This window comes from Pristiophorus japonicus, chromosome 16, assembly GCF_044704955.1.
Source record: "Pristiophorus japonicus isolate sPriJap1 chromosome 16, sPriJap1.hap1, whole genome shotgun sequence".
Classification (NCBI taxonomy): domain Eukaryota; kingdom Metazoa; phylum Chordata; class Chondrichthyes; family Pristiophoridae; genus Pristiophorus; species Pristiophorus japonicus.
The window spans coordinates 77,657,210-77,670,877 of record NC_091992.1 but is presented as its reverse complement, the minus strand read 5'-3'; positions in this window follow the sequence as shown (position 1 = coordinate 77,670,877).

Genomic DNA, 13,668 nt, shown 5'->3' with positions numbered 1-13,668 from the left:
ACCCTTGATCCCCCGAGTAGTAAGGACTTCATCTAACTCCCTTTTGAATATATTTAGTGAATTGGCCTCAACTACTTGCTGTGGTAGAGAATTCCATAGGTTCACCACTCTCTGGGTGAAGAAGTTTCTCCTCATCTCGGTCCTAAATGGCTTACCCCTTATCCTCAGACTGTGACCCCTGGTTCTGGACTTCCCCAACATTGGGAACATTCTTTCTGCATCTAACCTGTCTAAACCCGTCAGAATTTTAAACGTTTCTATGAGGTCCCCTCTCATTCTTCTGAACTCCAGTGAATACAAGCCCAGTTGATCCAATCTTTCTTGATAGGTCAGTCCCGCCATCCCGGGAATCAGTCTGGTGAACCTTCGCTGCACTCCCTCAATAGCAAGAATGTCCTTCCTCAAGTTAGGAGACCAAAACTGTACACAATACTCCAGGTGTGGCCTCACCAAGGCCCTGTACAACTGTAGCAACACCTCCCTGCCCCTGTATTCAAATCCCCTCGCTATGAAGGCCAACATGCCATTTGCTTTCTTAACCGCCTGCTGTACCTGCATGCCGACCTTCAATGACTGATGTACCATGACACCCAGGTCTCGTTGCACCTTCCCTTTTCCTAATCTGTCACCATTCAGATAATAGTCTGTCTCTCTGTCTTTACCACCAAAGTGGATAACCTCACATTTATTCACATTATACTTCATCTGCCATGCATTTGCCCACTCACCTAACCTATCCAAGTCACTCTGCAGCCTAATAGCATCCTCCTCGCAGCTCACACTGCCACCCAACTTAGTAGCATCCGCAAATTTGGAGATACTGCATTTAATCCCCTCGTCTAAATCATTAATGTACAATGTAAACAGCTGGGGCCCCAGCACAGAACCTTGCGGCACTCCACTAGTCACTGCCTGCCATTCTGAAAAGTACCCGTTTACTCCTACTCTTTGCTTCCTGTCTGACAACCAGTTCTCAATCCACGTCAGCACACTACCCCCAATCCCATGTGCTTTAACTTTGCACATTAATCTCTTGTGTGGGACCTTGTCGAAAGCCTTCTGAAAGTCCAAATATACCACATCAACTGGTTCTCCTTTGTCCACTTTACTGGAAACATCCTCAAAAAATTCCAGAAGATTTGTCAAGCATGATTTCCCTTTCACAAATCCATGCTGACTTGGACCTATCATGTCACCATTTTCCAGATGCACTGCTATGACATCCTTAATAATTGATTCCATCATTTTACCCACTACTGAGGTCAGGCTGACCGGTCTATAATTCCCTGTTTTCTCTCTCCCTCCTTTTTTAAAAAGTGGGTTTACATTGGCTACCCTCCACTCCATAGGAACTGATCCAGAGTCAATGGAATGTTGGAAAATGACTGTCAATGCATCCGCTATTTCCAAGGCCACCTCCTTAAGTACTCTAGGATGCAGTCCATCAGGCCCTGGGGATTTATCGGCCTTCAATCCCATCAATTTCCCCAACACAATTTCCCGACTAATAAAGATTTCCCTCAGTTCCCCTTCCTTACTAGACCCTCTGACCCCTTTTATATCCGGAAGGTTGTTTGTATCCTCCTTAGTGAATACCGAACCAAAGTACTTGTTCAATTGGTCCGCCATTTCTTTGTTCCCCGTTATGACTTCCCCTGATTCTGACTGCAGGGGACCTACGTTTGTCTTCACCAACCTTTTTCTCTTTACATACCTATAGAAACTTTTGCAATCCGCCTTAATGTTCCCTGCAAGCTTCTTCTCGTACTCCATTTTCCCTGTCCTAATCAAACCCTTTGTCCTCCTCTGCTGAGTTCTAAATTTCTCCCAGTCCCCAGGTTCGCTGCTATTTCTGGCCAATTTGTATGCCACTTCCTTGGCTTTAATACTATCCCTGATTTCCCTAGATAGCCACGGTTGAGCCACCTTCCCCTTTTTATTTTTACGCCAGACAGGAATGTACAATTGTTGTACTTCATCCATGCGGTCTCTAAATGTCTGCCATTGCCCATCCACAGTCAACCCCCTAAGTATCATTCGCCAATCTATCCTAGCCAATTCACGCCTCATACCTTCAAAGTTACCCTTCTTTAAGTTCTGGACCATGGTCTCTGAAATTACTGTTTCATTCTCCATCCTAATGCAGAATTCCACCATATTATGGTCACTCTTCCCCAAGGGGCCTCGCACAATGAGATTGCTAATTAATCCTCTCTCATTACACAACACCCAGTCTAAGATGGCCTCCCCCCTAGTTGGTTCCTCAACATATTGGTCTAGAAAACCAGCCCTTATGCACTCCAGGAAATCCTCCTCCACCGTATTGCTTCCAGTTTGGCTAGCCCAATCTATGTGCATATTAAAGTCACCCATTATAACTGCTACACCTTTATTGCATGCACCCCTAATTTCCTGTTTGATGCCCGACTCTTTGCTTCCTGTCTGTCAACCAGTTCTCTATCCACATCAATACATTACCCCCAGAACCATGTGCTTTAATTTTGCACACTAATTTCTTGTTTGGGACCTTGTCAAAAGCCTTTTGAAATTCCAAATACACCACATCCACTGGTTCTCCCTCATCCACTCTACTAGTTACATGCTCAAAAAATTCTAGAAGATTTGTTACGCATGATTTCCCTTTCATAAATCCATGCTGACTTGGACCGATCTTATCACTGCTTTCCAAATGCGCTGCTATTACATCTTTAATAATTGATTCCAACATTTTCCCCACTACTGATGTCAGGCTAACCGGTCTATAATTCCCTGTTTTCTCTCTCCCTCCTTTTTTAAAATGTGGGGTTACATTAGCTACCCTCCAATCCACAGTAACTGCTCCAGAGTCTACAGAATGTGACTACCAAAGCATCCACTATTTCTCGGGCCACTTCCTTAAGTACTCTGGGATGCAGACTATCAGGCCCTGGGAATTTATCGGCCTTCAATCCCATCAATTTCCGTAACACAATTACCTGACTAATAAGGATTTCCTTCAGTTTCTCTTATTGCTAAACCCTCAGTTCCCTAGTATTTCTGGAAGGTTATTTGTGTCTTCCTTTGTGGAGACAGAACCTATTGTATTCCTAACACAGATGAGACTGCACATGGGGAGGTTAAAGTAACAGTGACCTCAGTCTTTATTAAGACACTCCAGAGTGAGCAACAGGCCTTAGGGGTCGGCTTATATACAGTGCTCCCAAGGGATGCTGGGATCCCTTGGGACTTCAGGGGATGCGCTCCCTGGTGGCAGAACATGGGAGTGCATGTTTTACAGATACACAACATCACTCCCCCGCAAAGTCAAAGTGAAAACTATTTACAAGGTGAGGCAGCCGGGAGCCTTTCTTTCCCTGGTGGACCGCCTCGGTACAAATGTCTGTTCTGGTGTGTTGGCTGTGCCCTCGCTGGGCTGGCGTGTTGTTGGCCTTGCAGGGCTGCTGGGTGAGCCTGGCCTTGCAGGGCTGTTGGGCGTGATGGGTTCAATTTCCTGGTCCGGGGTGGTGTCGTTGATCCATTGGGTGTGTGTTGTGGGCTCGAAAAAGGTGGTGTCTGCTGTGGGTTGTTCAGGGCAGTCTGTGAACCGCAGCCTTGTTTGGTCCAGGTGCTTTTTGCAAATTTGTCCATTGTCTAGTTTGACTACCAAACACCCTACTCCCTTCTTTAGCTATCACTGTGCCCGCGATCCACTTGGGACCATGTCCATAGTTTAGCACATGCACAGGGTCATTCAGATCAATTTCCCGTGGCACAGTGGCGCGAGCATCGTTTACATTTTGTTGCTGCCGCCTGATCATGCAGGTTGGGGTGAACCAGCGAGAGTCTGGTTTTAAGTGTCCTTTTCATGAGTAGCTCAGCCGGGGGCACCTCTGTGAGTGAGTGGGGTCTCGTGTGGTAGCTGAGCAGTACTCGGGACAGGCGGGTTTGGAGTGAGCCTTCTGTGACTCGTTTAAGGCTCTGTTTGATTGTTTGTATTGCCCGCTCTGCCTGCCCATTGGAGGCTGGTTTAAACAGGGCCAAGGTGACATGTTTGATCCCATTGCGAGTCATGAATTCTTTAAATTTGTCACTGGTGAAACATGGCCCATTGTCACTGACCAGTATGTCAGGCAGGCTGTGGATGGCAAACATGGCCCTCAGGCTTTCAATGGTGGCGGTGGCGGTGCTTCCCGACATTATTACACATTCAATCCATTTTGACAAATCATCCGTCACCACCAGGAACATTTTACCGAGAAACGGGCCCGCATAGTCAACATGGATCCTCAACCATGGTCTGGAGGGCCAGGACCACAAACTTAGTGATGCCTCTCTGGGCGCGTTGCTCAACTGAGCACACACGCTGCATTGCCGTACACAGGACTCTAAGTCAGAGTCGATACCGGGCCACCACACGTGGGATCTGGCTATCGCTTTCATTATTACTATACCCGGGTGTGTGCTGTGGAGATCCGAGATGAATGTCTCCCTGCCCTTTTTTGGTAGCCCTATGCGGTTACTCTACAACAGGCAGTCTGCCTGAATGCACAGCTCGTCCTTTCGCTGCTGGAACGGCTTGATTAGCTCTTTCATTTCAACGGGGATGCTGGCTGCTGGCCCAGCTCCCATGCAGTACACAGTTTTTTACTAGGGACTGCAGAGGATCTTGGCTGTTCCAAGTCCTAATCTGGTGGGTCGTGACAGGTGATTTATCATTTTCAAACGCTTCCATGACCATCAATAAGTCTCCGGGCTGCGCCACCATCAACAAGTTTGCAGGCTGCGCCATTTCCACCCCCGTGGTGGGCAATGGTAGCCGACTGAGAGTATCCGCACAGTTCTCGGTGCCTGGCCTATGGCGGATGGTATAGTTATACACTGATAGCACGAGTGCCCACCTTTGTATGCGGGCTGAGGCATTATTATTTATCCCCTTGTTTTCAGCGAACAGGGATGTGAGGGGCTTGTGATCAGTTTCCAGTTCAAATTTGAGACCAAACAGGTACTGATGCATTTTCTTCACCACGAACACACATGCTAATGCCCCTTTCTCAATCATGCTGTAGGCCCTCTCGGTCTTAGACAAGCTCCTGGAGGCATAGGCGACAGGTTGCAACTTCCCCGCAACGTTAGCTTGTTGTAATACACACCCGACTCCGTACGACGAGGCATCGCATGCTAGCACAAGTCTTTTACACGGGTTATATAATACAAGCAGCTTGTTGGAGCATAAAATGTTTCTGGCTTTCTCAAAAACAATTACTTGTTTTTTTCAAAATACCCAGTTCTCACCTTTATGCAATAACACATGTAAGGGCTCTAAAAGGGTGCTTAACCCCGGTAGGAAGTTACCAGAATAGTTGAGGAGTCCCAGGAACGACCGCAGCTCCGTGATGTTCTGTGGCCTGGGCGCGTTCCTGATAGCCTCTGTCTTGGCGTCTGTGGACCGAATGCTGTCCGCCGTGATCTTTCTCCCCAAAAACTCCACTTCTGTTGCCATGAAGACGCATTTCGACCTCTTCAGCCGCGGCCCTACGCAATCCAGTCGCTGGAGGACCTCCTCCAGGTTTTGTAGGTGCACAGCAGTGTCCCGACCCGGGACCAATATGTTGTCCTGAAAATCCACCATGCGTGGTACAGACTTGAGTAGGCTCTCCATGTTTCTCTGGAAGATCGCTGCAGCCGACCGAATTCCAAACGGGCATCTGTTGTAGATGAACAGTCCCTTGTGCATGTTGATGCAGGTGAGGCCCTTCAAAGACTCCTCCAGCTCCTGCGTCATGTAGGCCAAAGTCAGGTCGAGCTTGGTGAACGTCTTGCCTCCTGCCAGCGTCACAAATAGGTCGTCTGCCTTAGGTAGTGGGTATTGGTCCTGTAGCGAGAAACGATTAATAGTTACTTTATAATCGCCGCAAATCCTGACTGTGCCATCACTTTTGAGTACTGGAACAATCGGGTTGGTCCACTCGCTGAATTCCACTGGGGAGATGATGCCCTCGCGTTGCAGCCAGTCCAGCTCGATTTCCACTCTCTCCCTCATCATGTGAGGTACTGCTCGCGCCTTGTGGTGAATGGGTCATGCCTCTGAGACAAAGTGGATCCGCACCTTCGCCCCAGAAAAGTTTCCAATGCCTGGCTCAAAAAGGGAAGGAAATTTGTTAAGAACCTGGGTATATGAGGCCTCATCGACATGTGATAGCGCTCGGATGTCATCCCAGTTCCAGCGGATTTTGCCCAGCCGGCTCCTTCCAAGCAGTGTGGGGCCATCGCCTGGAACAATCCAGAGTGGCAGTTCGTGCACCGTGCCCTCGTAGGTGGCCTTGACCATGGCACTGCCCAGGACAGTGATGAGTTCTTTGGTGTACGTTCTCAGTTTCGTGTGGATGGGGCTCAGGGCTGGTCTGAGTGCCTTGTTGCACCACAGTCTCTCAAACATCTTTTTACTCATGATGGATTGGCTAGCGCCAGTGTCCAGTTCCATGGCTATGGGTAAGCCATACAATTTTACGTTTAGCATTATAGGTGGACATTTCGTCGAAAATGTGTGCATCCCGTGCACTTCAGCATCTGCCTCCTCTCTCTGAGGCTCGAAATTGCTTTGATTCACCATGGACCGATCTTCCTCTGCCACGTGGTAGTTCGCAGGTTTTGCAGAACTTGCAGCTCATCTGCAAGCTCGTTGGAGGTGTCCTATTGTTCCACAGCTCTTGCAAACTTCCCCTTTGAAGCGGCATGAATAGGCTGAATGGAAGCCTCCACAACACCAACAAGGTGTGAATTGCCTTGCATTCATCCTTTGTTGCGGACACTGAGTCATCTGGGTCACCTGAGGCCTGCTGGCAGTTGCAGACTCGTGGTTTCTGCCCTGTACATTTCTGCTCGCAAACACTGTTCCAGTTAATTTATGAACATTGCTAGCACTTCTGTGCTGAGAGATTTGTTTGGTGTTATCACTGGTGGACATAAATGCCTGTGCTATCGCAATGGCCAGTAAAAAAATTCTCTCAGCATCTGCTCCATGTAGCGATCAAAGTCACATTGTCCTGCAAGTCGCCTTAGCTTGGCGTCGTAACTTGCCACTTCCTGACCTTCAGATCGCTGGCACATGTAGAACCGATACCTCGCCATCAGCACAATCTCCCTTGGGTTAAGATGCTCCCGAACCAGTGTACACAGCTCCTCATATGACATATCTGTGGGTTTCACCGGGGCCAGAAAATTCTTCATGAGGCTGTAGGTCGGTGCCCCGCAGACCGTGAGGAGGACCGCACTCCTTTTTTGCAGCGCTTCCTTCTCCGTCCAGTTCTTTGGCTACAAAGTACTGGTCTAGCCGTTCGACATAGGCTTCCCAGTCCCCACCCTCCGAGAACTTCTCCAGGATGCCCACAGTTTGCTGCATCTTGGTGTTGGATTCGTATATTCGTCGGCAGTTATTGTGTTCATAACACAGATGAGACGGCACACAGGGAGGTTAAAGTAACAGTGACCTCAGTCTTTAATAAGACACTCCAGAGTGAGGAACAGGCCTTAGGGGCCGGCTTATATACAGTTCTCCCAAGAGATGCTGGGATCCCTTGGGACTTCAGGGGATGCGCTCCCTGGTGGCGGAACATGGGAGTGCATGCTTCACAGATACACAACAGAACCAAAGTATTTGTTCAAATGGTCTGCCATTTCTTTGTTCCCCATTATAAATTCACCTGATTCTGACTGTAAGATACCTACTTTTGTCTTCACTAATCTTTTTCTCTTCACATATCTCTGGAAGCTTTTGCAGTCAGTTTTTATTTTCCCTGCAAGCTTACTCTCATACACTATTTTCCCCCTTCTAATTAAACCCTTTGTCCTCCTCTGCTGAATTCTAAATTTCTCCCAGTCCTCGGGTTTGCTGCTTTTTCTGGTCAATTTATATGCCTCTTCCTTGGATTTAACACTATCCCTAATTTCGCTTGTTAGCCACGGTTGTGCCATCTTCCCCGTTTTATTTTTACGCCAGATAGGGATGTACAATTGTTGATGTTCATCCATGTGTCTTTAAATGTCTGCCATTGCCTATCCACCGTCAACCCTTTAAGTATCATTCGCCAGTCTATCCTCGCCAATTCACTTCTCATACCATCGAAGTTACCTTTCTCTAAGTTCAGGACCCTAGTCTCTGAATTAACTGTGTCACTCTCCATCTTAATGAAGAATTCTACCATATTATGGTCACTCTTCCCCAAGGGGCCTTGCACCACAAGATTGCTAATTAATCCTCTCTCATTACACAACACCCAGTCTCGGATGGCCAGCTCTCTAGTTGGTTCCTCGACATATTGGTCTAGAAAACCATCCCTAATACACTCCAGGAAATCCTCCTCCACGGTATTGCTAGCAGTTTGGTTAGCCCAATCAATATGTAGATTAAAGTCGCCCATGATAATTGCTGTACCCTTATTGCACGCATCCCTAATTTCCTGTTTGATGCCATCCCCTTCCTCACTACTACTGTTTGGTGGTCTGTACACAACTCCCGTTTTCTGCCTTTTGGTTGTTCCGCAGCTCTACCCATACAGATTCCACATCATCCAAGCTAATGTCCTTCCTTACTATCGCGTTAATTTCCTCTTTAACCAGCAACGCGACCCCACCTCCTTTTCCTTTCTGTCTATCCTTCCTGAATATTGAATACCCCTGGATGTTGAGTTCCCAGCCTTGGTCACCCTGGAGCCATGTCTCCATAATCCCAATTACATCATATCCGTTAACAGATATCTGCGCAGTTAATTCATCCACCTTATTATGAATGCTCCTCGCATTGAGACAGAGCCTTCAGACTTATTTTTTAAACACTCTTTGTCCTTTTAGAATTATGTTGTAATGTGGCCCGTTTTGATTTTTGTATTTGATTTCTCTGCCCTCCACTTTTCCTTATCTCCTTTCTACTTTTTGCTTCTGCCCCCATTTCACTTCCCTCTGGCTTTCTGCATAGATTCCCATCCCCCTGTCATGTTAGTTTAAACCCTCCTCAACAGCGCTAGCAAACACTCACCCTAGGACATTGGTTCCGGTCCTGCCCAGGTGCAGACTGTCCAGTATGTACTGGTCCCACCTCCCCAAGAACCGGTTCCAATGTCCCAGGAATTTGAATCCCTTCCTCTTGCACCATTCCTCAAGCCACGTATTAATTTTAACTATCCTGCTATTTCTACTCTGACTAGCACGTAGCACTCGTAGCAATCCTGAGATTACTACCTTTGAGGTCCCAGTTTTAATTTAGCTCCTAGCTCCCTAAATTCAGCTTGTAGGACCTCATCCTGTTTTTTACCTATATGCACCACTACAACTGGCTGTTCACCCTCTCCCTCCAGAATGCCCTGCAGCCGCTCCGAGACATCCTTGAATCTTGCACCAGGGAGGCAACATACCATCCTGGAGTTCGATTGCAGCCGCAAAAAGGCCGATCTATTCCCCTTACAATAGAATCCCCAGCACTATAGCTCTCCCACTCCTTTTCCTGCCCTCCTGTGCAGCAGAGCCACCCATGGTGCCATGAACTTGGCTGCTGCTGCCTTCCCCTGATGAGTCATCCCCCTCAACAGTATCCAAAACTGGTGTTGAGGGTGTGGCTGAGCAGATTGGTAGCTGCAGAAATGTCATGGTGAATGGTTGGCCAGAGGCTGGACAGTTGGCATTACGTAAGTGCAGTAGTAAGTGAGTTGGGAGAGAGTTTTTTCCAGGATCGGACACAGAAGGAGGTAGAATTGGGAAGGGGTGGGGCAGGGGATGTGGGTGAAGAGCGATACAAAGAAGTGGTTAGAGATGGGCTTATCTGCGATTGACATGATGGGAGTAGTGAGATCATGGGAGATAGCAAGATCAAGGGGATGGCTGTGAATATGGGTTGGGGAGTTGACATGGAGGGACTGATTAAGCGATGATAGGAGGGTAGTGAACTCAGAGGAGAGAGAGCATGATGAATTGAGATGGACTTAACTCCAAGCAAGACCCACCACCATTTGTTTGGCTCAGGAAGACTTGTAGCAGTCTTACCAGGAGGCACTGCCACAGTCTGGGTCTGATCCCCAGTTTCCAGCATTTTCTGTTTCTATTTCTGACCTCAATCTGTGATGAATCATCTAATCTCAACCCCAGTAAGTCTGGAGGGGGTAGGGGGAATTAATAAAGTGTTTTATAGAATTGTAGAATGTTACAACAACAACTTGTATTTCCATAGCACCTTTAACATAGTGAAACGTCCCAAGGCACTTCACAGGAGTGTTATGAGGCAAACAATTTGACACCGAGCCACATAAGGAGAAATTAGGCCAGGTGACCAAAAGCTTGGTCAAAGAGGGAGATTTTAAGGAGCGTCGTGAAGGAGGTAGAGAGGCGGAGAGGTTTAGACAGGGAGTTCCAGAGCTTGGGGCCCAAGCAACAGAAAGCATGGCCACCAGTGGTTGAATGTTTATAATCAGGGATGCTCAAGAAGGGGAGCATTTAGACCATCACACCTCTGCCAGTTCTCAAAAACAGTTGTCCACTAAGACCCATTCCCCAATGGAGAAACTGTTTCCATGGGCCGGAGGGTCAGTAACCAGAGGACACAGATTTAAAGAAAGAGTTTGCATTTATGTAGCACCTTTCACAACCTCAGGATGTCTCAAAATGCATTACAGCCAATTAAGTACTTTTGAAGTGTAATCACTTGTACTCTAAGATAAAAGGCGAAAGAACCAGAGGGGGAGATGAGGAAAAAAATTTTACGCAGCGAGTTGTTGTGATCTGGAACGCTCTGCCTGAAAGGGCGGTGGAAGCAGATTCAATAATAACTTTCAAAAGGGAATTGGATAAATACTTAAAAGGTAAACTTTGCAGGGCTGCGGCGAAAGAGCAGTGGAGTGGGACTAAGTAGATAGCTCTTTCAGAGAGCCAGAGGGGGCAAGGTGAGCTAAGTGGCCTCCTTCTGTACTGTGTGATTCTGTACTGTGTGATTCTGTGTGTGATTCTGTACTGTATGATTCTGTGTGTGATTCTGTACTGTATGATTCTGTACTGTATGATTCTGTACTGTATGATTCTGTACTGTATAATTCTGTGTGTGATTCTGTACTGTATGATTCTGTGTATGATTCTGTACTGTGTGATTCTGTACTGTGAGATTCTGTACTGTATAATTCTGTGTGATTCTGTACTGTATGATTCTGTACTGTATGATTCTGTGTATGATTCTGTACTGTGTGATTCTGTACTGTGTGATTCTGTACTTTATGATTCTGTGTGTGATTCTGTACTGTATGATTCTGTACTGTATGATTCTGTACTGTATGATTCTCTACTGTGTGATTCTGTACTGTATGATTCTGTACTGTATGATTCTCTACTGTATGATTCTGTGTGTGATTGTACTGTATGATTCTGTACTGTATGATTCTGTGTGTGATTCTGTACTGTATGAATCTCTACTGTATGATTCTGTGTGTGATTCTGTACTGTATGATTCTGTACTGTATGATTGTCTACTGTATGATTATGTACTGTATGATTCTGTGTGTGATTCTGCACTGTATGATTCTGTACTGTATGATTCTGTGTGTGATTCTGTACGGTGTGATTCTGTGTGTGATTCTGTACTGTGATTCTGTGTGTGATTCTGTACTGTATGATTCTGTACTGTATGATTCTGTACTATATAATTCTGTGTGTGATTCTGTACTGTATGATTCTGTGTATGATTCTGTACTGTGTGATTCTGTACTGTGTGATTCTGTACTGTATAATTCTGTGTGATTCTGTACTGTATGATTTTGTACTGTATGATTCTGTGTATGATTCTGTACTGTGTGATTCTGTACTGTGTGATTCTGTACTTTATGATTCTGTGTGTGATTCTGTACTGTATGATTCTCTACTGTATGATTCTCTACTGTGTGATTCTGTGTGTGATTCTGTACTGTATGATTCTGTACTGTATGATTCTCTACTGTATGATTCTGTGTGTGATTCTGTACTATATGATTCTGTACTGTATGATTCTGTACTGTATGATTCTGTGTGTGATTCTGTACTGTATGATTATGTACTGTATGATTCTGTGTGTGATTCTGTACTGTATGATTCTGTACTGTATGATTCTCTACTGTATGATTATGTACTGTATGATTCTGTGTGTGATTCTGTACTGTATGATTCTGTACTGTATGATTCTGTGTGTGATTCTGTACTGTATGATTCTGTGTGTGATTCTGTACTGTGTGATTCTGTACTGTGTGATTCTGTGTGTGATTCTGTACTGTATGATTCTGTGTGTGATTCTGTACTGTATGATTCTGTACTGTATGATTCTGTGTGTGATTCTGTACTGTATGATTCTGTACTGTATGATTCTGTGTGTGATTCTGTACTGTATGATTCTGTGTGTGATTCTGTACTGTGTGATTCTATGTGTGATTCTGTACTGTGTGATTCTGTACTGTATGATTCTGTACTGTATGATTGTCTACTGTATGATTATGTACTGTATGATTCTGTGTGTGATTCTGTACTGTATGATTCTGTACTGTATGATTCTGTGTGTGATTCTGTACTGTATGATTCTGTACTGTATGATTGTCTACTGTATGATTATGTACTGTATGATTCTGTGTGTGATTCTGCACTGTATGATTCTGTACTGTATGATTCTGTGTGTGATTCTGTACTGTGTGATTCTGTGTGTGATTCTGTACTGTGATTCTGTGTGTGATTCTGTACTGTATGATTCTGTACTGTATAATTCTGTGTGTGATTCTGTACTGTATGATTCTGTGTATGATTCTGTACTGTGTGATTCTGTACTGTGTGATTCTGTACTGTATAATTCTGTGTGATTCTGTACTGTATGATTCTGTACTGTATGATTCTGTGTATGATTCTGTACTGTGTGATTCTGTACTGTGTGATTCTGTACTTTATGATTCTGTGTGTGATTCTGTACTGTATGATTCTCTACTGTATGATTATCTACTGTGTGATTCTGTGTGTGATTCTGTACTGTATGATTCTGTACTGTATGATTCTCTACTGTATGATTCTCTACTGTATGATTATGTACTGTATGATTCTGTGTGTGATTCTGTACTGTATGATTCTGTACTGTATGATTCTGTGTGTGATTCTGTACTGTATGATTCTGTGTGTGATTCTGTACTGTGTGATTCTGTACTGTGTGATTCTGTACTGTATGATTCTGTGTGTGATTCTGTACTGTATGATTCTGTACTGTATGATTCTGTGTGTGATTCTGTAATGTATGATTCTGTGTGTGATTCTGTACTGTATGATTCTGTACTGTATGATTCTGTGTGTGATTCTGTACTGTATGATTCTGTGTGTGATTCTGTACTGTGTGATTCTATGTGTGATTCTGTACTGTGTGATTCTATACTGTATGATTCTGTACTGTATGATTGTCTACTGTATGATTATGTACTGTATGATTCTGTGTGTGATTCTGCACTGTATGATTCTGTACTGTATGATTCTGTGTGTGATTCTGTACTGTGTGATTCTGTGTGTGATTCTGTACTGTGATTCTGTGTGTGATTCTGTACTGTATGATTCTGTACTGTATAATTCTGTGTGTGATTCTGTACTGTATGATTCTGTGTATGATTCTGTACTGTGTGATTCTGTACTGTGTGATTCTGTACTGTATAATTCTGTGTGATT